The sequence below is a fragment of the Plecotus auritus genome (genome assembly GCF_963455305.1).
Source record: "Plecotus auritus genome assembly, chromosome: 7".
Classification (NCBI taxonomy): Eukaryota; Metazoa; Chordata; class Mammalia; order Chiroptera; family Vespertilionidae; genus Plecotus; species Plecotus auritus.
Window position 1 is genome coordinate 166,979,761 of NC_137774.1, and position 22,745 is coordinate 167,002,505.

Consider the following 22,745-nt stretch of genomic DNA (forward strand, 5'->3'; position numbering starts at 1 on the left):
ATTAAAAGGGTATTTTTGGGTATCCATACAGTCCAAATAACTACAGTTATAATGTAGGGCAATATACTACTTATTATATTTAGTGATAAGCATATTTAATGAAGAAAATATTAATGTTTGGTTTTTCTTTAGATTGGTCTGCATGTTCTCCTTTGTGTGTGTGTATGTGTTTAATCTCACATCATCAAACCTTAATTATGGCCTAGTTGTATAAAATGTGTTTTCTGAGTTTACAGTTTGCTTCTTGGGTCTTTTTCTGGTTGCAGGTTTACTTGTGAAATCGGATTATTATTTTTTTTTTTTGCAATTCCTTAGCATTATTTCTATGTTTAACTCAAACATAGAGGATGGGAAACATTTAAGTTGATTTCTATGTTTAACTCAAACATTGAGGATGAGAAACATTTAAGTTGATTTCTATGTTTAACTCAAACATTGAGGATGGGAAACATTTAAGTTGGTGTGAAAATTAAATTATTTATGATAAAGTTTAGTGAATTCATTGTGCCTTCCTTCTTTTCCACATCTTTCATTTAGCTTAATTTTCACACCAAAAAAATATGTGAAATTGTGAATATTGGTGATAGGAAAGAGATAAAACCATAAAAAAGGCAGTTTTGTACCAATAGAGAATCTTGATGGTGCCATTTACCTTGGAGATATTATTGTCTGTCCTAAAGCTTTTGTGTTCTAGAAAACTTTCCATAAAAAGTCATAAAGGAGAAGTGAAAATCTAACGTAAGAAAAAAGCGCCCTACACTTGTATGTCATGCTTAATATACACAATGTGCTCTCTTATTAGTCCTCACAGCAACAGAGAGAGGTAAGCACCATCCTCCCCTATTTTTAGAAGTTAAACTAATTATCCAATGTCACACCATGAGTATGGATTGTAGAACCAAGGTTAGAATGCCTATCTATCTGATGCCACGATTTCTGTTCTAAACCACACTAGAATATCTTGTATGGTACAGATTACAAAGAACAGTTAGAAGTAATTATGAAAGCCCAGACAGCATGGCTCAGTGATTGAGTGTCGGCCTATGAATCAGGAGGTTGTGGTTCGATTCCAAGTCAGGGCACATGCCCGGATGGGTTGTGACTTGATCCCAATGAGGGGCATGCAGGAGGCAGTTGATAAATGCAGGAGGCAGCTGATAAGTGATTCTCTCCTATTATTGATGTTTCCGTCTCTCCCTCTCTCTCTCTCTCTCTCTCTTTCTCTCTCTCTCTTCTCTCCCCCCCTTTCTCTCTGAAATCAGTAATATATATATATATATATATATATATATATATATATATATATTAAAGTAATTATGAAAGATAGAATCTTTGGTCACAACACACAAGTGGCAGTAGAAAGTCACTCTAAAATCAGCATTTGAGCTGTGAAACTAAAAAGTGGCACCTGATATGAGATGTAGATATAGAAAAACAAAGTCAAACTGGGAAGGCAAACTTAAGGGACCAGACAAAGAGGAGTGCAGATGACACTGGTCATTCTTGGTTATTGAATTAAAAGTTATGCATTGTCCATATGACATTTATATTAAATTATTTATGATAAAGTTTAGTGAATTCATTGTGCCTTCCTTCTTTTCCACATCTTTCATTTTAAATCATTTATATCCTTAAATATTATTTTGAATCTTTCTTAACTGTATTTGCATTTATAGCTATATTCTTATCTCTCTATATATATTTTTTAAAAAATTCTTCTTAACCACATTTGCATTGTTATTTATATCCATATACAAATATTTTTTTTAAAAAATTCTCTTTAACTATAATCACATTCATATCTATATTTTTATGTATACCAATATATCACTAGCTAATTATCCATATATGTCCTATGATGAGATTCAGAGTTCATGTTATAACTATTCTGTATCTTTAATGGGTAATTTATTCAATATATTTTCTTTATATTAACTGTTTCTAATCTACATTTCATTCCATAGAAGTAGGCTCAGTTCCTCTCAGCTATTTCCTTTGCAATCTTTATTAATTTATCACTAAAATAATTATTTAAATGTGTGTGTTTTTTAAGTCAGTCAATACCATGGTGGATTATTTGAATTGCATTTTGAAATAGGAGATTTGACTAGCAAAATGCTATCAGAAATGGGGTTAATCTTGCTTTGCATTTGTAATATTTGCTTTTGTTTTATTCAAGAAATGTTTGAATTATAAAATTCTAGCTGAATGAAAATCTTGTATTAGTGTGATAATTAATGTTTAATATAATTAATTTTAAAAATCTTGTCATTCCCATGGTATTTTGTGACTATGATTTAGGCATATCACACTAACATTGTCTTAGTTCATTATTAAAGGGATTAGAAGTAATGGTTTTTGGTTTAAATTACAAATATGAAATATTTATTTTAAGAATCTAAGAACATGAAAATTATGACAAATTTGAACTAACATTTTAATTTTGATGGCATTTAGGGAATGATTTTTCAGAATAAATAGAGAAGGATTTGTAGCTAAATAATACGTTCCTAGGGTAATGTTTCTCTCCTTGAAGTCTGCAAGTTTACTCTCAGGGACCCCACATGTTTCCCCCAGCAATCTTGTAAACACTGACAATAGTTAGAAAAGTTCCAACATGAGCATATTATGAACATAGGGTCAGCTGAATACCCTAACTATGGAGTCTGGATTTGCTTTTGTTGAAGTGTGTTGTATCATGAGGTGTTATTTAAAATAATTCTGGCTTATGGGTTAACATATAAACAATCCATTTATACTAAATGAAAGCTAAATGATATAGTAAATGTGGTACAAAATTTTCACTGGAGTCAAAAGGAGAAATGAGCCGAAACCGGTTTGGCTCAGTGGAAAGAGCGTCGGCCTGCGGACTGAAGGGTCCCGGGTTCGATTCCGGTCAAGGGCATGTACCTTGGTTGCAGGCACATCTCCAGGGGGAGGTGTGCAGGAGGCAGCTGATCGATGTTTCTCTCTCATCGATGTTTCTAGCTCTCTATCCCTCTCCCTTCCTCTCTGTAAAATATCAATAAAATATATTTAAAAAAAAAAAAAAAAGGAGAAATGAGTTGGAAAACTTAATCATTTGTTATATAGCCCACGGTTGTATTGTGTTAAACTATATACTCTACAATAATTAGTGCCATAACAGCACTATATTTACACTAGAGGTCCGGTGCACGAAAGTCATGCATGGGCGGGGGGGGGGGGGGTGTCCCTCAGCCCAGTTTGCACCCTCATCAATCTGGGATCCCTCTCACAATCCAGGACTGCTGGCTCCCAACCACTCGCCTGCCTTCCTGCCTGATTGCCCCTAACCACTTCTGCCTGCCAGCCTGATCACCCTCTAACCACTCCCTTGCCAGCCTGATTGACACCTATCTGCTCCACTGCCAGCCCGATTGCCCCTAACTGCACTCTCCTGCCAGCCGGGTCACCCCCAACTGCCCTCCCTTCCAGGCCTGGTCCCCCCCCCCCCAACTGCCCTCTCCTATAGGTCTGGTCCCCCCCCAACTGCCTTCCCCTGCAGGCCTCGGTCCCCCACAACTGTCCTCCCCTGCAGGCGTGGTTGCCCCCAACTGCCCTCCCCTGCTGGCCATCTTGTGGCAGCCATCTTTGACCACATGGGGGCAGCCATCTTGTGTGTTGGAGTGATGGTCAATTTGATTATTTCCTCTTTATTATATAGGAGATTGTATGCAACTATCTGGTTTTAGCAAAACAACATCATCCATCACAGTAGATTTGTACTAAGATACATTTATTTTTTTAGTGTTTGCTTTGTAAATTTCTTTTTGTTTTTATTTTACAAGAGCTATAAGGATAAGAAATGTATTTCTAGTTTTATACTCATATTTATTTGAGAAATATAATCAAAATATTTTAAGCCAAGTCAAGGTCATACATTATGTTTTATTTTGTTGTGATTTGAAGGAATCTACACACTATTTAATCCTGAAGTTCCACTCTAGAGGTCAGGTAATATGTCTTGTATGTATCCACATATCACACAGAACCGATGCCAACCTTGCCTAGGGTGCTAACAGTAAAATATCCATTGTTTATAATCAAGTGAGTAATCATCAACAGTATTTGAAAATTATGTACAAATGAGTTATTATATTATTTATGCATTTTCAATGTTCTTTGGATGATTTTTGCTTTAATAGTTTGTACATCAAATTATATCTTCAAAAATAAGTAATCACTTGACCAACTCCTGGGCAATATACACAAAATTCATAAAATTTTAATGCTTTTCAGTTCTATATACATAAGATAACAATATATTCCAGAAAAAAAGTAAGATATGTGAACCATATTAACTACGAATATCAGAGAAAAAAAAGAGATATAAAATGTCTGGAGAGTCTAATTAATAAAACCTATGTAGAGAAAATAAAGGATTTGATTAGAAGATCTAAGTAACAATCCAATTTTGTTTTCATCTGAGAGAACGTGTCAGGGACACTTACTGACAACCAAACAGTCACACTATGCAATTTTCCCAGCTCTCTTCCGGCGGAACTGTGCCCTCTGATCAGTATATTGAAGGGCCTCTGAATGGCTGTATCACCTTTCACTTGCACGTCTAGGCATGAAAAAGCTGGTGCGCAACCCTCCAGATCCTCTCCAGAGGCATGCGTTTTAATTGTCACCCACTCCCTGACGTAGCTAATCCATCCTAACGCACCAAGACGGCAGACTAGAAAGGGTAAAAGCTGACAGAATTGAGTGTAGAGACATGGATTCCAGAATTGCCTCTACCACTGAACCATCGGTGATTTCTGGCAAAGCACTGAAGTTCCTGCACTTCAGCTCTGAAACGAGTGTGTGTGTTTTATTCTTTCATTTAGGTAATCCCCCTGAGTGCCATCCTTTGGCCAGGCATGATCTTAAGCCCTGAACACACAGCAGGGAATGAGACGCAGCCCCTGCCCTCACCAGTGCTCACATTCTATACGGCTTCATTCAGACCACTTCTTTCTAACTGAAAGCTAAAACTGAGAGATTATCAACATGTAGGCTCTTCTCTGAAGGAATTTATAAACAGGTAGAATAGGAAATTCCATGCTGAAGCCATTAGTACCCATGTGAACTGAGGCCTCTGAGATGTGTGCACAGCCCAGAGACTCCTGAACCCGGGACTAGCCCTCTCTCTGCCTGCCGAGCCCGGGACACATGAAAATTCAGCCTTTCAGACAAGCCTCTTTTTACAATTTTTTCTAATTTAGCCACCCAGACAGTACTACTTCTCTTCACTTCACAGAGTGGTATGTCAGTGGCAGCCTCCTGTGGCCTAAGATAAAGTCTATGCATAGTATAAGCTGAAGGTTGGGGGACACAAACTGGGTAGACATTTATTTCAATGACCATCAGCTGGTTTGGGATCAGGACATTTGGACAAATGGGGATTGAGACACGTCAGTCACTTCCAGCTCAAACACAGTTATAGTCACCACACGCACACTGGGGCGCTAGAGTAGGAAGAGTTGTTTGTTGGAATCTACTTTAAGGGAATTATTTGGGGAAAAAAGGAATATATGTCACTCATTTGCAAGTTTCCATACCCAAGCAGAACGTTGAAAACTAGGATTATTATATTATCTATTCATGCTCTAGCAAATATACAAAGACAAAGTTAAAATTGGTTCACTTTTTCTTTTACAAAGCCCAAGGAACTACTTAGATAATGATTGATTGAAATAATATAACTAAACATGAAGCTAAAATGTCTTAATCGAAAATATATGTCCTCTCTTGAGGTGTAGCAAGTATTATAGATCTGTAATTCTATAAATTAGAAATTGAGTTCATACATTGTTGATTTTTTTCTAAATAGAACGTATTGCCACAGACTTTTTTTAAAGTCCTGATAAAAAAGTAACTAATTTGCTGACAAGTCACTATGTAGCTCTACTGGAAAAAAAAAAAAAAAGCATTCATAGGTCCTATGAGTAATGATAACAAAGTAGGTTAGCAGCTTGCTGAGTACTGTAGTTCTCCTTCCCCATCCAATTTCCTATTTCTGCCGAATAGGAAAACCAGCCTGGTGCCAGCTCTCTACTGAACAGAAGCCTCGTCACAAAAGAAACAATTCGCCTACTGTATTCCTCCTTCTCAGACATGTACCCAGTTATGGGAACAATCCTATGGAAATTAGTTCTAATCTGGTCTTTTGTTTTCAAATGAAATATGCATGAGAAAAAAAGTGTTAACATGAATTATCCTTCCATCTAAAGAAGGATAAAGGGTATTACTTAAATCACATATTGGCGAAGACTACGTTAAGTGGCCTTACCAGTACCAAGACCGATACAGAAGTTTCAAACGTGTTTGTTCTTCTTATGTAGCCCAGCTCTTCCCTTTTAAGCAACAAATGGCTAGAAGCAGCACCATTCATGCCAACTAGCATAGCCAATTTATCAGATAAGACTTTGGGAATATGGAGTAGAATCATGAGCTGGTCTTCTCTACACTTTAAAGGCATAGAGGTGGTCCAGTGTGACCAATGTTAAATACTCTCCTAGCATCACCAGCCAGGTGCCTCAGAAACTCGGCTCCATCTCAGTGAGACTTAACACCTGGCCTCCCTGTATAACCTGTTGTCTCCTACTCCATGTATAGAGCTATGAGCATATCCATCTGTGGGCTCTAACCATTTACTTTAATTGTCTAAGCTAAAGATGAAAGATTGTGGAAAAACATTTGAGAATTCACCATCGTATCTTTGTAATTCATAAAAAGATATACAATCATGAACCACTGTATAGTGTATATATTCCAATATCATTTTCTAGAATATATTATAAGATCAAAAAAGTTTTCTCTAAATATATGCTAAAGATAAAAGTAGATATTGATTATGATAGCTACTTATACTGACCACCAAACAATCATATACATACCGAGCACCTGTGTTAGCCTTTGCCATTGTGATCAGTGTGGTCATCTAGGATCCTTTTGCCTGCAAGTTAGGGAAGGGCTTTGGGTAGAAAAATCTTTAATTTCAATTGTATTCAAATGAGGATATAATTCAGTTTGATGATCTCAATTTGCATGAACTGTATTTTTGTCCTGTAGATGACTTTTAAAAACAAATTGTGTCCTAAGTCCAGCTATTGATTCATATTTGTAAAAACTTATTTAGCTAAATGGAATTATAAGATGCTTGGGAAAATACCGTTTCAGGTGGTACCCATTGCTAACTCCTCACTACTCCCAAGTTGAAACTAAATAATTAAGTCTCCATTAAGTGATGATTATATTCCATCTAGCACTTTTGTAATTCAGGTCTCAACTATCTTATCAATTCTTTAAAAAAGTGGTGGTGGGGGGGAGAAGTTTGGCATAGGTCAGTAATCAGTAAATACTAGGCAAATGAAATTAAAGATTTTATTAATCTTCGACTATTAAAGATTTTATTCATGACTTCTTCCGAAGGTACTTTTATATGCAAACACCAATGAAAACATACATTATGAATTAAGAATGAGATATTCAACTCATCTGTCAAAGATCAAGCAGGAAGTTAGTTACAGAACTGGATCTAAGATAGCAACTAAATAACCTTTAGAGTGAGGGAAACATTGATGGCATTTAGTAATAGTTGGAGCAAAGACCAATAAATTCTAGAGTGTAGGTGGAATACCTTCAGTCTTGTGTAAGGATGTCTTCTGAGTATACAGGGATAAACTCTAGGGAAATTGAATTCAAAGTCACTACTTTGGTACTCCAGGTGAGCCCAGCTCCCTGGCCCATGTGAAGTGCACTTTAAGGTGAAGATATCGTGAAGAAGAGATGGTGGGCTAATTGCACAGGATCTTTCACAAACTGAAAATTGGGATGAACCACTTGTCCATGGGGTAGGTAAATAATGTGTGAATTTATAGAGAGGACAAAGAAATGCTGCAAATTACAGCCTTATACATTGGATGTTGATTCCAAGCAAGACTCCGCATCCTATATAATAAAAGGCTAATATGCAAATTGACTGAGTGGCAGAATGACCGGTCGCTGTGACACACACTGACCACCAGGGGGCAGACGCTCAAAGCAGGAGCTGCCCCTTGGTGGTCAGTGTGCTCCCACAGGTGGAGTGCCATTCAGCCAGAAGCTGGGCTCATGGCTGGTGAGCACAGCGGCGGTGCTGAGAGCCTCTCCCGCCTCCACGGCAGCACTAAGGATATCCGACTGCTGGCTTAGGCCCGCTCTCCATCAGTCAGACATCCCCGAGGACTCCCGTACTGTGAGAGGGCGCAGCAGGCCAGGCTGAGGGAGCCCCCCGCTCCCCCCAAGTGCACAAATCTCATGCACCAGGCCTCTAGTTAAATTATAAAAGAAATTATTTTTGAGCACTGAGAAAAGGCAGTGTGTGGTCAAAACAAGCATTTGTTTAATAAAACCAAGTCATAACCAGTCTGCCTTTTTTAAATTCTCTCTTCATTTGTAGATAACTTATCATGGGAGGAAAAAAGATTGTTGAAAACTTTATGTACATATATCAGTCCACTTTTTTTTTCTAAAATGATCATTAGACTAATACAGTTTATACAATGCTTTCTACAGATTCTTCATCATATCTTATCAAATATTTGGATTAATAGAATATTGAATTGAGTGGGTTTGGGTTAATAGCTGGTTGAATGAGTGTTGTTGTTTTTTTGGTTTTTTTTTTTGGCTTTCATACCCCTAAGTGCAGATTGATAGATATCAACATAGAAGATGTTTAGTGTACCTCTGTGGGATATGACATTTTTTCAATATAATAATCCAGTGTCTTTTCAACATATTAATAACACCCTAGTTGCAGCCACTGAAGATGCAGCTAACAGAAATCAAAAGAGAATGCTGGGTTATAGACTCATATTCAAGAAGGTCTTGTTAAAAAGAATGATGAACTGAATCTAATAGAATGGGATTTTTATGTGGCAGAACAAAAGGTCTTTAATAATGTCAGAAAAAAAGGCAAGGGACAAGTACAGGAATCAGGCAAGGATGTGATAAATACATAGGGTTTTAGTGGCTGTAGCTTCAATATCCTATATAATAAAAGCTTAGTATGCAAATTGTCCTGACAACCAGGAGGTCATCTGGGAGTTTGGCCAGGGGATGGGGTCGGCTGGGGGAAGGGAGGGAGGCCCCGGCCGGCGGCAGTGGCAGGAGGCCCCGGATGGTGACAGCGGTGGCAGGCGGCTGGGCGGGAGAGGGAGGGAGTACCTGGCCAGCGGCCAGCTGCCACTAGGGACCCTACCAGTGCACAAATTTAGTGCACTGGGCCTCTAGTATATCAATAATTAAGACCCATGTTAACTAGAAAATTCTAACCAACAGTATTTTTACACAAGAAAAATATTTAGTTTAATTTGGAGCCTCCAGTTATAAGAATTTTTACTTCTACAGGCAATTATTTTCTGACCAAAAGGTACCTAATTATCTCTTTGAAAGGTAAATGCTCACTGATTATCTACTTTTATTCCTGATATGATGCTTTTAAACTAATTTAGATCCACTTATAAATTTAATTGTATGTAAGATAAATTAAGGACATTGTGACATGTCAATAATTAACTTGTTTTTCAATAACCACTTTTTCTCAAATAACTCTCTTGATTATTTGACAGAGTATTTAGGTATTAAGGAAGCACTAAAGTGTGCCTGCAGATTGTAAAAACCCATGAAGAGTGTGCCAGGAAGAAGGGAATCCTGCCAGATATCAACAAAAGAGATGCCATTATCTTTACACAGAATCTTTCCAATTGTATAAACAGGAAAGGGGCTCATTGCTTTGCAATGTGTTTTTCTTTGCAGCGTATCTCTTAAGGTGTAGCAGAACTTAGTTCTTAAAACTTTATCCCTCTTTGTGATAGATCACAGGGATAAATTCCCTGAGAAACTTAGAAGTGTGTGGCCCTCCTTCAAAAAACTGTTAACATCTTATAAGTATTTATTCTATTTTTATTTATTACTAGTAATAAGAAAAATCTTTAAAATTATAACAAAAGTATTATTCTTGATTAAAGTAATCATTTGCCAAATAGCATATTTCTTCGTGCTATTTGGAGCACAGAGAAAAAGACTTACTGTTTAACTTGCAGGAAGTGAGAAGTTGCATATTTCACAATTGACTTCACCCAAAATAATGCCAAACCTTACATTGTGATGCAGCTGCTTGTAAAGTTGCTGATTATTTTCATTGCTATCAAGTTATGGAAAATTAAACCTACAGCTTCCCAAAAATGCTTATGTCTTTATTTAGAGATAAAATAGATAATAAGTAAGTTAATTCTCTCTCCCTCTATGAATTTTAATTTGTGAAATTACATTTTCTAGAGGATCCAGAGCAAACCTTAGTGAGAAGGGTTAAATCTCTATGAAATAAACAACTGGTTAACCAAACATCTGTAACACATCTGATTAATATTAATAAAACACAATTAATCAAAGCTTTAAACAGCCTTACTTTTTTTCACTTATTTCCCAATAGCTTGGTGAAAAAGAGTTCAATGGCAAGAGAAATGGGGAAAGTGTCTGAGATTTATTCTAAAAAATAATTCTAGTACAGAATTAATGCAGGTTTAGCCCAACCCAGTGCTCAAGACTATGCTGCTTTGTAGCATAAAACAGTTGAATATACAGTGGTGATCCAAAAAAATCCTAAATGTCAAATAGTTATTTAATATTGTTTATAATATTCTATATATCATGACAGGAAAGAAAAATCTTTCACCAACTTTTAAAACCAAAAAATACCCTATTACTAGCAGGATCAACTAAGTTAATAAAAATAATTAGAAAATGTTATTCTCTAAAAATACTATTTAATATATAAATTGGACTGCACATAGAAAATTCTTTCAAAGGCTCTTGACGACTTGAGACTATCAAATGAAATTAACTTTTGAAAAATATATTTTTTAAATGAAGTCCAATTTGATCAAAAGGTATTACCCAACCATTGTCTGACCTAATTAAACTGATTTCAAAGTGGATAGCAAACTTAAATGCCTACAGGAGCCAATCTAGTGATACTGAGGTGTGAATTAGACCAAGTGTAAGACGAAAAGCAGCTGCTTGCTTCAGGTGACCAAGGGACACAGCTGCTCCTCAAATGGAGCTGATGATTATCAGGTGGAAATTAATGCTCAATGGTGCCCAGCAGACCTTCAGTTTCCAACTTCTGAAGGTGATCAGTTAGTTCATAAGGTGGAAACCAGGAATATATGGGCTTTGTCACTACAAGTATTGGTCTCTTCCTTCAGACGCAAGCCCTCACAGAATTTCCCCTTTCTCCCCATTTACAAAGGAGAAAAGCAGTTAATGAAAGGCACTAGGAAAAATGAGAGAAAGGGGATTTGTCCACATTCGTGGCTCAGTCTGGACTTATCACACCACTTACATGATTTCGATTTCTTTTACATGAATGAATTGGTTTGACAATTTCTCTAAGTAATATGATAAATTATGAAAAGGTTATGATTTGAGAAAACTGGCCTTAACAAAATACATAAATAAAATGTAAAAAGGCAAGACCATTGTTAATTCAGCACTGTTCACGAGAATTCTTTGTCATTGCAAGGGGAAAATAATGCAATTTTGGTATGAAACACAGTAAAAAATTGACCACTTGGATTCTGTTGTGAAGGGTTTTCTCAAAATTAAAAGCCATGGTCTTCACTTCCCCCGTTGTCCACTACTGAGAAATACCTGGTGAGCAACCCATTAATTAATAAATCAAGACCTAGAACTTCCCTGCAGTTAGAGCCATAGTTACCTGACTCAGGGGACCTGCAATTCAAGCTTTAGACTCTAAATATTCCAGATGAAGAAGAGCTTTATTAAGGATGATTATGAAGCATCATCCTTATGCCAATAATAAAATAAAAAAATATATCCAGCATCTTAACTTTATCATAAAGAAGATTCCTTCCTTTGTAAGGATGTAGTGTTCAGGCTGGACTGAAAAAGACTTGGAGAAGTGTATTGTATATGCAATTAAGTGTAATCCCCCTCACCCCACACCGCAGGACTAATTTGTAGCCACCTATTGTCTTTAACTTGGGAGGCACTGGTAGCATTTACAGATTATCTACCTACCTACCTACCTACCTACCTACCTACCTACCCATTTTTTTTGAGTGACTATTTTTGTACTTGCGATTGTAGTGGGAAAATAGATTGATAATAAAACAATGTCTTGCCCTCATGGTTGTCTTTTTTTCCAGGAAAATAGAAAATAAACAAAATAAAGAGCTGTAAAGGATAATTCCAAACAGCACACATCCTATTAAAAGAATCTAAAGCAAGAGAACAGAACACAGTGACCTGGGTCAAGCAGATCTATTTAAGACAGCATGGTTTTTAGATGCCACCTCTGAAAAGATGGCATCTGAGCCAAGAATTCAAAGAAATGGAAGAATGAGTTATGCAGATATCGGGAAGGCGAGACATCCAGGAGGAAGGGACAGCCTGTGCAGGGCTGACTGGTGGCTGGAGAGATGAAGTTGGAAAGGTACCCCTGGGCCAGCCAAGTCACAGCGGGCCTTGGAGATTTGGGGACTTACGCTCTGTGACAGGAGGAGCTCAATGAGACCCAGTTTTCTGAGCTGTGAGAGCCCCTTCCAGGGCAGACAGGACCCAGAGGAGGGAATCCGATGTTCTTATTTCCCAGGGGAAATTAGAGTGCCAGGCACCGAGGTGCAAGTGTGAGAGCAAATGTCCTAGTAAGTCGGTAGCAAGCAAGTGGTTGGGACAGAGCAGCAGAGCCCGGAGCAGCGCAGCACTGGGCTGTGTGCGTTTGAAGCTCAAGCAGGTGGGCACAGCACCAGGTGGAGGGCAAGGAAGCACCATGGACTGCAAAAGTAAGTCAGACTGATTTGAGAACACGTGACATTCCCTGGCATTGGGGGTAGAAGACAGGCCTAAGTGTCTTTGGTCATGAAGTGGGGAGGAACAGTACTTAATTTAGATATAAATATTGTCAGATCTCATGCTATTCTAGGGAGAGATCATTTTGGGAGATTCATTATTTCATTATGTTAGGCAGTCAACAAATGTTTCCTGATTGTCGGCTCTGCACCCAGCACTGTGGTAGGTCCATTATCCTGCCCTGGGAGTCCTATGCCCTAATTGAACTTGGTGCTATAAAAGGAATAAATGAGGGTAAGCTTGATTTCTTCAAGTATCACGTTTAGTGAAGAGAAACCAAAACAAATGTTGGATGTGTAGCTGTCTCAAATCTCCAGTGATGTTTGAACTCTTTGATTTATGTCTTTGTCAGTATTTGAGAGTCTCAACCTTTATTCCAAACTGAAGCTGATTCTTAATCAACATGTATAATGATTATCAGATGTTAGTATTTGATTTTTTTTAATCTCCTTTAATATACCTACTTCTGGGAAGTCCTGTTAAAGAATTCAGTGTACTTACATTTATATCAAATGAGGTCTTTGAAAATCCATTCTAAAATGCTGCTATGATTATAAAAGTCACTAGAGGCCCGGTGCACGAAATTCATGCATGGGGGGGCGTGTCCCTCAGCCCAGCCTGCACCCTCTTCAATCTGGGACCCCTCGAGGGATGTCCGACTGCCCGTTTAGGCCCGATCCTATGGGTATCATGCCTAAACGGGCAGTCAGACATCCCTCTCATAATCCAGGACTGCTGGCTCCCAACTGCTCGCCTGCCTGCCAGCCTGATCACCCCCTAACCACTCCCCTGCCAGCCTGATTGATGTCTAACTGCTTCCCTTCCAGCCTGATTTCCCCTAACTGCCCTCCCCTGCAGGCCTGGGTCCCCCCACAACTACCCTTCCCTGCAGGCCCGGTCGCCCCAACTTCCCTCCTCTGCCAGCCTGGTCACCCCAACTGCCCTCCCCTGCAGGCTTGATCACCCCCAACTGCCCTCCCTTGCAGGCCTGGTTCCTCCCAACTGCCCTCCCCTGCTGGCCATCTTGTGGTGGCCATCTTGTGCCCACATGGGGGCAGCCATCTTTGAGCACATGGGGGCAGCCATCTTGTGTGTTGGAGTGACAGTCAATTTGCATATTACTCTTTTATTAGATAGGATAGAGACCTGGTGTATGGGTGGGGGCCAGCTGGTTTGCCCTGAAGGGTGTCCCAGATCGGGGGGGGGGTCCCTTTGGGCATGGGGTGGCCTGGGCGAGAGGCCTGTGGTAGTTTGCAGGCCAGCCTCGCCCCCCAGTGACCCAAGTGGAGGCACTGGGATCTGGGATTTATTTATCTTCTATAATTGAAACTTTGTAGCCTTGAGCAAAGGCCAGGGCCGGCCAGGAAGCTTGGCTTCCTCCATTACCAGGGGCAACCCAAGCCTCCTGCTCTCTTCAGTTCCATGGCCACCACATTTTTGTTGGGATTTATTTATCTTCTATAATTGAAACTTTGTAGCCTTGAGTGGAGGCCAGGGCTAGCCAGAGCAGGCAGGAAGCTTGGCTTCCTCCATTGCCAGGGAAACCCAAGCCTCCTGCTCGCTCTGTGGCCGCAGCTATCTTGGTTGGGTTAATTTGTATACTCGCTCCTGATTGGCTGGTGGGCATGGCTTGTAGGCATAGCGGGGGCATAATCAATTTGCATGCTTCTCTTTTATTAGTGTAGATATCCTATTGGTTTCCTGGTGCTTTAACTGGAGAGGACCTTCCATGTCCCTGTGAGCCACATTCTTTATCTCGTCTGCTCATGTATTGCTGCAGGGTACCCAGAATAATGTCATGGAAGTAAAATGGAACTCTCTTTTAAAGGGAGATTTCAATTGGATTTGTTTCCCTCTAAAGAGACAAAAGATAATATTTACATTATTTTCCATTTTAACATATTATATTTCTTTATTTTCATGTGATAGAAGACAAAACTTACTAAAAAAACAAACAAACAAACATTAAATCAAGGTCTTTAATTTGAAGGCTAAGGTATAATTTGGCCCATTATGTTTCCCTAATATATTTTCCTTATCTGAAATTTGATTTTTAGCAAATGTGCACTATAGCCACCTGATGTGTCTATGGAATTGTATTCTGTGTGAACCTTTGGAATTGCAATAGTGTCGGGGCAGATGTCCTACAGAGTGGACATGTGTCTCTAGGGATGTTGCAGAGAGAGAGATTGAGTTGGGGGAAAGAGAGAGAAAGAGAGAAAGAGAGAGAGATTTGAGCATCATAATTCAGCTCAAGGAAAGAAGTTACACTCAGGCCCCCTTTTGGTGTTTATCTCCTCCCTCCATCACCTGCCACTTGCCTGATGAGGGGAAGCTGCACTAAACTGAGAAGGAAACATTCCGTAGTGACCTTGCAGTGAAGTTCTGATGGACCACTAGTAGCTGAGTACATAAAATAATCAATATGTCAAATGGAGATAGTGCTTTATAAAAATGTAATGATGCGGTAAGAAGGCACAGCAATTATCCATTGGAGCATATCTTCTAGTCATGCAGGAGAGTTACGGTTTCCTGACCAAGGCAAGATGCTCCTGAACCTGAGAAGCTCAGAACATCACAGAATTCTCTCGTGTGATAGCTGTTGTATTAGGCATTTGGTGCCGTGCATGGTGATTTTCACGGAGGTTGCTATGAAAGAGACATCACTTAAAGGCACATTCTTCCCAGGGCGAGGACTGGAAGCATCGTATTAGTCCCTATTGTACACCAAATCGAAGGGAGTGCTCTTCTGCGGCGTGGTGCTTTACTTGGTAATGTGCTTGCAGTATGTTAGGAGCCCCTATGTGCTCCTGATGTCATTTAGTCCTCTCCAACTCCACAGCGCACATTGCAGATCCCAATTTTACAGCGAGGCAGCTGGAGCTCGGCGTTGTTAATATCTCCACTGTACATTGCAAAGCTGAGGTTTGCCTCTGGTGTGTCCAATTCCAAACCTCCAAAGCTCTTTCTGGGCTTAGCTATTTTCCTCACCATCTGGAACTCTGTCACATATTTAGGGTCCTGGTCCGCTTAGCCTGCCATAAGAAATACCATGCACGGGCGGTTTAAACAACAGGTATTTATTTCTCACAGTTCTGAAGGCTGGGGAGTCCAAGATCAAGGTGTCTAATTACAGAAATAATTCATAAGTTTTACATTGCACAGTATTTCTGACTGTCCTGATGAAATCTCACTGTCCTGCTTCGCCCCGCCCAGGATGGGTGTGTCCAACTTATCTATAGTCACTGCCCACCAGGCAGTCACTTAGTTACTGTATTGGTGATCAGATCCACTGTCCTGGCATCGCCCTACTTGTGGTTAAGTAGCCTTTGTTTTACTTAATAATGCCTCATTCACCTAACTTCCATTACAGTATATCACTATAATTGCTCCATTTTATTATTAGGCATTGTTGTTAATCTCTTACTGTGCATAATTTATAAATTAAATTTTATCAGAGGTGTGTATGTCTTGGAAAAAGCAGATGATACGTAGGGGTCAGTGATTTTTTACTATATATACCATCATATATAGTATCCCCAGGTATCAGAAGTGAGCACACTTCTGGTACCTGGGGATACTATATATGATGGAGCTAACACTTCATTCTTTTTCTTTTCATAGTTTCAAAACCTCAGTGATGCCCACTCTGTTGGGTTGTTGTGATATTTATAAATGCTGTCTATAAATGAGCACATCTGGCAGCGTCAGCACTCGAAATATTAGCTGTTAGCAATATGGTCCTGTAGGCCAAACTGTGGCAAAGCTGGCTGTTTTAAACTCATCCTTGTTCTTTGTCATGTTCAGACTTTGGCCAAATACCTCTCACCCTAGACGGCTGCAGACTGATGATCCTTTCGTTTAATTTATGCTCTGGAAAATACCAGCTCTCTGCCTGCAGCCTATCTGTAGTTGAACTTCTGTTTTCTGTCGATCTGAATTTGGTTTCACTTTCCCTCTGGATTTCTACTCACTAAATTCTGTCCAATGTGCAAAGAATAACAGTCTACTTCACCCCCAATGCTGCCCGGGATGTTCACTCCAGCACTGTGTGAGCCTTTGGAATTGATGTTGTGCCGAGCAGATGTGGTGCAGGGCAGACTCCCACTGTCCCTCTAGAGAGGTTACCCATAGACTGTAAACTTGTACACTTTTAGAAAAATAAAAATGCTACCACGTTCTCCCCAAATCATTACTTTGTGTCACAAGGCTCCAATATTAAATATATAAATATCTCATAAGCAACTTAAAATTTATTTTTTTATTCTCTCTGGAGAAGTGAAGAACACCTGATGCCTGCTGAATGCACCTCGTAGGAAGCGAGGAACTCACCCTGTGGTACTGGGTCACAGGGACACCACTCCCAACGGTCAGCTAATGCACCACCTGGGTTAACGTTCCCCCCACCCAGACAGATCATGTTGGTTAGGCTGGAGGGTGAACCAACAGATTTCATAATGTTCTCCTCTGTGATATTATTTTTCCAATTTGAAGTCAGGCATTGGACAGACATTAACTGAGCACCTACTATGCACCAGGCAGGTGGTGTCTTACACGCAAAATGAAGAAAGACATGTTTTCCATTTTAGCTTCACTTCAAGTTAGGAAACCAAATCATTTGAAAAGTGTGTTTCCTGAACATTTCAACCTTCAGCAAAGCACCTAAAAATTGCATGTTTCATTGGCTAGCCACAAAAGAGGAGGTAGGAAGAGAAAGAAGTACATGTGGCTACCTTAGTGCCCAGAAACAATACATTAACTAAAACATGGTCTCATCAGCAAGTTGTGCACAAGGGATGTTATTGGGGATGTCATTGTGATCTGAGCTTTTTTAAAATGAAAACTTCCCTAGCTATAAAACAGAGATTTCCATAAATAGAGTTTAGTCTATTATACTCCTTTAATTATCCAGGGGTAATTTACTTAATTTACTCATTCCTGCCTTTATTTCTTTCTCCTGTATCAACCCCAGGCAAAATTTGATTTTCAAGTTGCAGAGCAGTAATAATGCATGAATTTAATAATACATGAGAGATATTAAATCATTACAAACCATATACAATGTTTAATATAAAAATGTGCAATTGCCTTCATTACTAGTAAATCAAAATTAATAATTAAATCTTATACAACTCAGCTGTTAACCACTCGTTATACAATGTATACTAATATAACACGTTTTTACAACTTCATAAGGAAACCATGGTAAATTAAAGTGACTTGAATATTTTTTTAAAAATGAATGTTTCTTCATTGCTTTAAGTTAGCACTAAAGTGATAAAAAAAAAAAAAAAGCAGATATTCTGACCAGAAGGGAAACAATGGCCTGCATGACTCTTGGTAAGAATAACCAAAACTTTATATTAGAGAAAATTCAAAACGTATTAGCACTAACAGCACAAATGAATCCATAGCAGAAAATGTGAAACAGACTAAAATGATTTCTAAAGTCAAATTTTACAATGTTGCTTCATTTTTACAGAGTGAGACTATGTAGAATAGTACTCTTGTTTGAGATATCCACAAGTTATGTTTCTACTATGTTCCAGGAGCTTTGCATGTGGTATCTATCTCATTTAACCCTTGGTGTGATTCTGCACATCTTACTCACAGTGTCATAAAGGACAGCGCAGGCTCTCAGGGAGTAAATGGCCTCCTCACTGTAAAACACCTAGCGAGAAGCCAAGCAAGAATTTTACTTAAGAACCATCTCGCTCCCAAGTGCATGCTCTTTCCACCATAATTTAGACTTCACAGGACAAAGACATAATGTTCTCCCTCAGATAATGCCCAGAAATTTTGAAAATCAAAGTGATCAAGTACTACCTCCATACAATCTTAGAAAAGCAGGATTTGTTCGCAGAGCCAAGGACTCATAGAGCCAGAACATGAAATACTTCTTTGTACTTCAAATTACTTGGCAACAACGCCATCACATATTGTATCATAATTTTAATCAGGTAGTTTCATCAATGGTAATGAATCAATATTTTTGTGGATTAATGATTAACTTGAAAGTGTTACCAGAGAGGAGAGGTCCTCATCTCCCTTGGTTGCTAGTGGGGGTGGATTTCTAGCGATATCCTGAGAAAAAGACTTTTTTCTGAGACTCTTATGGGAGGATACCATATTGTAGAAAGCTTTATTACTGTGGAATCAGACCTCCACGTTTCCAAGGTTTCACTTCCCTCACTCCTGCCGAGGAAGAAGTCCCATTTTGCCTTTAGCAGGGCTAAAATCAGAGCCAGTGCCCAGCATTTGCTTTCCATGTCTGAATGGTCCAGTTCAGCATCAGCTGGTTTAATTTACTTTTCCGCACCGCTGTCCCTCAGTCCATTGCACATGGGGCCTCAGGGATTAAGTGGCCTCCTCACTTTAAAACAGCTGTGGAGGACAAGAGAAACCATGATGGCGGCATCAGTAAACACCTAAACTGCTGCCTCGCACAACAATTTCAAAACTACAACTAAAAGACAAAATGGGCATCATCCAGAACCACAGGAAGGCTGGCTGAGTGGAAATTCTACAACCAGAAGGAAAGAGAAAAGCACACTGAGACTTATAGGAGCTGCGCAGGAGAGGGCTGGCAAGTGAGTATGCAGCTGGCTTTCTTAATCAGGAGGGAAACAAAAGCTCCTGACTGCTCTGAACTCCAGTTCCAGGAGAGACTCTGAGGACCCAGACTCATATGGGAAGAAACTGGACTGTCTGGCAATGGGCGAAACTCGAGGGCGGCTTTCTCTCAGAGGTGCTTGCAGCGATTACAGTGGGACATTGAGAACCAGGGGCCTCTTAGGGCAGGGCTGATGGGAAGCCATTGCCTTTTGCTCTGCCCCAAGATCCCGCCCCACGAAGCCATTGCTGATTGCTCCGCCCTGAGACTCAGCCCCATCCAAGCTGAGTGCAGAGGCTTTTGCATATGAATGCCCTGGTCCTTTGAATTCTAAACTTACCTAACAGACTGCAGCTGAGTCAGTGAGACCCAGAACATCCAAAAGAAGGCCCAAGGTTCCGCAGCAGCTTGCATTGCTTCACAGCTGGGCCTCATCTGGGCACCTCCAAAACCCAAACAAAGAAGAGGAATCTGCAGATCTCTCCATAGCTCCTGCTGGGTGGCCTCAGGCAGAGGTTAAATTAGCACCTCCTTGGAGATCCAAGAGCCAGTGTATCCAGGGGTCAGAGTGGGACCATCCAGATTACAACTCCTCAGATCCATAAGGGACACACTCAGGGGGCAGACTCAGTGGGCACCAAAGCCCCACTGAAGCAAGTCTTGCCCCATAAGGGTGTCTCCAGCACAGAAGTTCTCCCAGCGTAGACACAGCTGATCCTCACAGTCAATTGGCCTGGAGGTCAATTCCCCCAGTGATACCAACAACAATCAAAGCTTAACTACAACAAGACTGTGCACACAGACTACAAAGGGGTGCACCAAGAGTGTCCACCTCAGGTAACTGGGGAGGCTGAGCCACTGGGCCCCATAGGACACCTAGCACACAAAGCCACTCTATCAACTCAGGGAAGCAGCCAAAATGTGGGAGACAAAGAAACAGGTCACAAATGAAAGAAATGGAGGAAAGCAAACGACTGGATATAGAGTTCAAAACCACAGTTATAAGGTTTTTCAAGAATTTTTTAGAAAAGGCCAATAAATTTAGTGAGACCCTCGAGGATATGAAAAAGGACCAACTAGAAATTAAGCATACACTGACTGAAATAAAAAATAATATACAGAGATCCAACAGCAGACTAGAGGATCGCAAGAATCAAGTCAAAGATTTGAAATACAAGGAAGCAAAAAACACCCAACCAGAAAAGCAAAAAGAAAAAAGAATCCAAAAATATGAAGATAGTGTAAGGATCCTCTGGGACAACTTCAAACGTACCAACATCAGAATTATGGGGGTGCCAGAAGAAGAGAGAGAGTAAGATACTGAAAACCTATTTGAAGAAATAATGACAGAAAACTTCCCCCACCTGGTGAAAGAAATAGACTTACAAGTCCAGGAAGCACAGAGAACCCCAAACAAAAGGAACCCAAAGAGGACCACACCAAGACACATCATAATTAAAATGCCAAGAGCATAAGACAAAGAGAGATTATTAAAAGCAGCAAGAGAAAAACAGTTACCTACAAGGGAGTACCCATACGACTGTCAGCGGATTTCTCAACAGAAACTATGCAGGCCAGATGGGAGTGGCAAGAAATATTCAAAGTGATGAATAGCAAGAACCTACAACCAAGATTACTCTACCCAGCAAAGCTATCATTCAGAATTGAAGGTCAGATAAAGAGCTTCACAGACAAGAAAAAGCTAAAGGAGTTCATCACCGCCAAACCAGTATTATATGAAATGCTGAAAGGTGTTCTTTAAGAAGAGGAAGAAGAAGAAAAAGATAAAGATAAAAATTATGAACAACAAATACATATCTATCAACAAGTGAATCTAAAAATCAAGTGAATAAAAAATCTGATGAACAGAATAAACTAGTGAATATAAGAGAATCAGGGGCATAGAAAGGGAGTGGACTGACAATTCTCGGGGTTGGGGGGGAAAGAGGAGTGGGGGATGTGGGAAGAGACTGGACAAAAATCGTATACCTATGGATGAGGACAGTGGGGGGGTAAGGGCAGAGAGTGGGGTTGGAACCGGGTGGAGGGGAGCTATGGGGGAAAAAAGAGGAACAATTGTAATGATCTGAACAATAAAGATTTATTAAAAATAAAATAAAATCAGCAAATAAAAATTGAGACAAATCACAAGTGCTCCTTTACCTTCAAGTATAAGTTCTGCGTTAGCTGTTGAGAACATAGTTTGAGAAAAACAATAGTTTTCAAATAAAAATATGGATCTTAACACTACAATTTTTATTAATTTATTATATAAAAATATTTTCATAGAAAACATCAAAATCTTTAACAATGAAATGCATAGGCCATGCTTGTTTACATTCATACACATTTATACACACATTTACAGTGCATATACTTCCCTCTGAGCAGGCAGTGAAAGGAGCAGCACTAACTAGCTTTTATCCTTGTGGGTTAAGCAGAGCAATACTACCTACTTTGTATTCAACTCCAGAGACAAAGAGGCAAATTTGGATTTCAGCCATTTTTCCTGTTGGATTCTATTTAAATTAAAGTAGAATAAAATATACTTCAAACCAGTTTTATACATCCTCAATTTCCAATTGAGAATTTAAAAAACAAATTAAAAAAAAAAACAAAACAGCTATGGAGGAAACATGGGTGAATGCGAGGAGACCAAGAGCGAGCCAAGAGCGCAAAAGCAACATGAGAGAGAATTCTTTTGTTTAGGCCCTAAACTTTAGGGGATTATGTATTCCCAAATTTTCATGGCTTTGCAGTGGGCCCGCCCATTGTGGCCATCCATCTCTGTCCCCAGGTTTGACCAAGCGGCAAGTACCTCCCTTATGTCACCCCAGCTTCATTGTGCATGCATCTGTCTCCCCTTTGTTGGACCCCTTCTCCCAGGGATCTGCAGGGGATGGGTCAGTATTCCCCGGGGAGTGCAAAATTGTAGCTTCCTGGTGAAGCTGCCCCAGTGACATGCCTCTAATGCCTGACCTTCTCTTTACTTCTTTCCTATTATTAATAACTAGCCAATTACAACTACAGCATAGTGTTTTTCTAGTTTATATAGCAAACTCCCAGATGACCTACATTCTTTACAAGCATGTTATGCTTTGTTTTCATTGTAAAGATTTTTAAAAATAACTAGTAGTCCGTATGCACACATAAAAGTAAAAGCAAGTTAGTGGAACCATACATTTGCTATACAGGTTCATGTCTTAGA

The 22,745-nt window shown here is 39.6% G+C and overlaps 1 protein-coding gene across 2 annotated transcripts in view; it reads left to right on the forward strand.

Moving 5' to 3' along the window:
- HCN1 (hyperpolarization activated cyclic nucleotide gated potassium channel 1) overlaps positions 1-22,745 on the forward strand; it is a 324,316-nt gene that overhangs the window by 192,788 nt on the left and 108,783 nt on the right. The gene's annotated exons all lie outside the window — the stretch shown is intronic.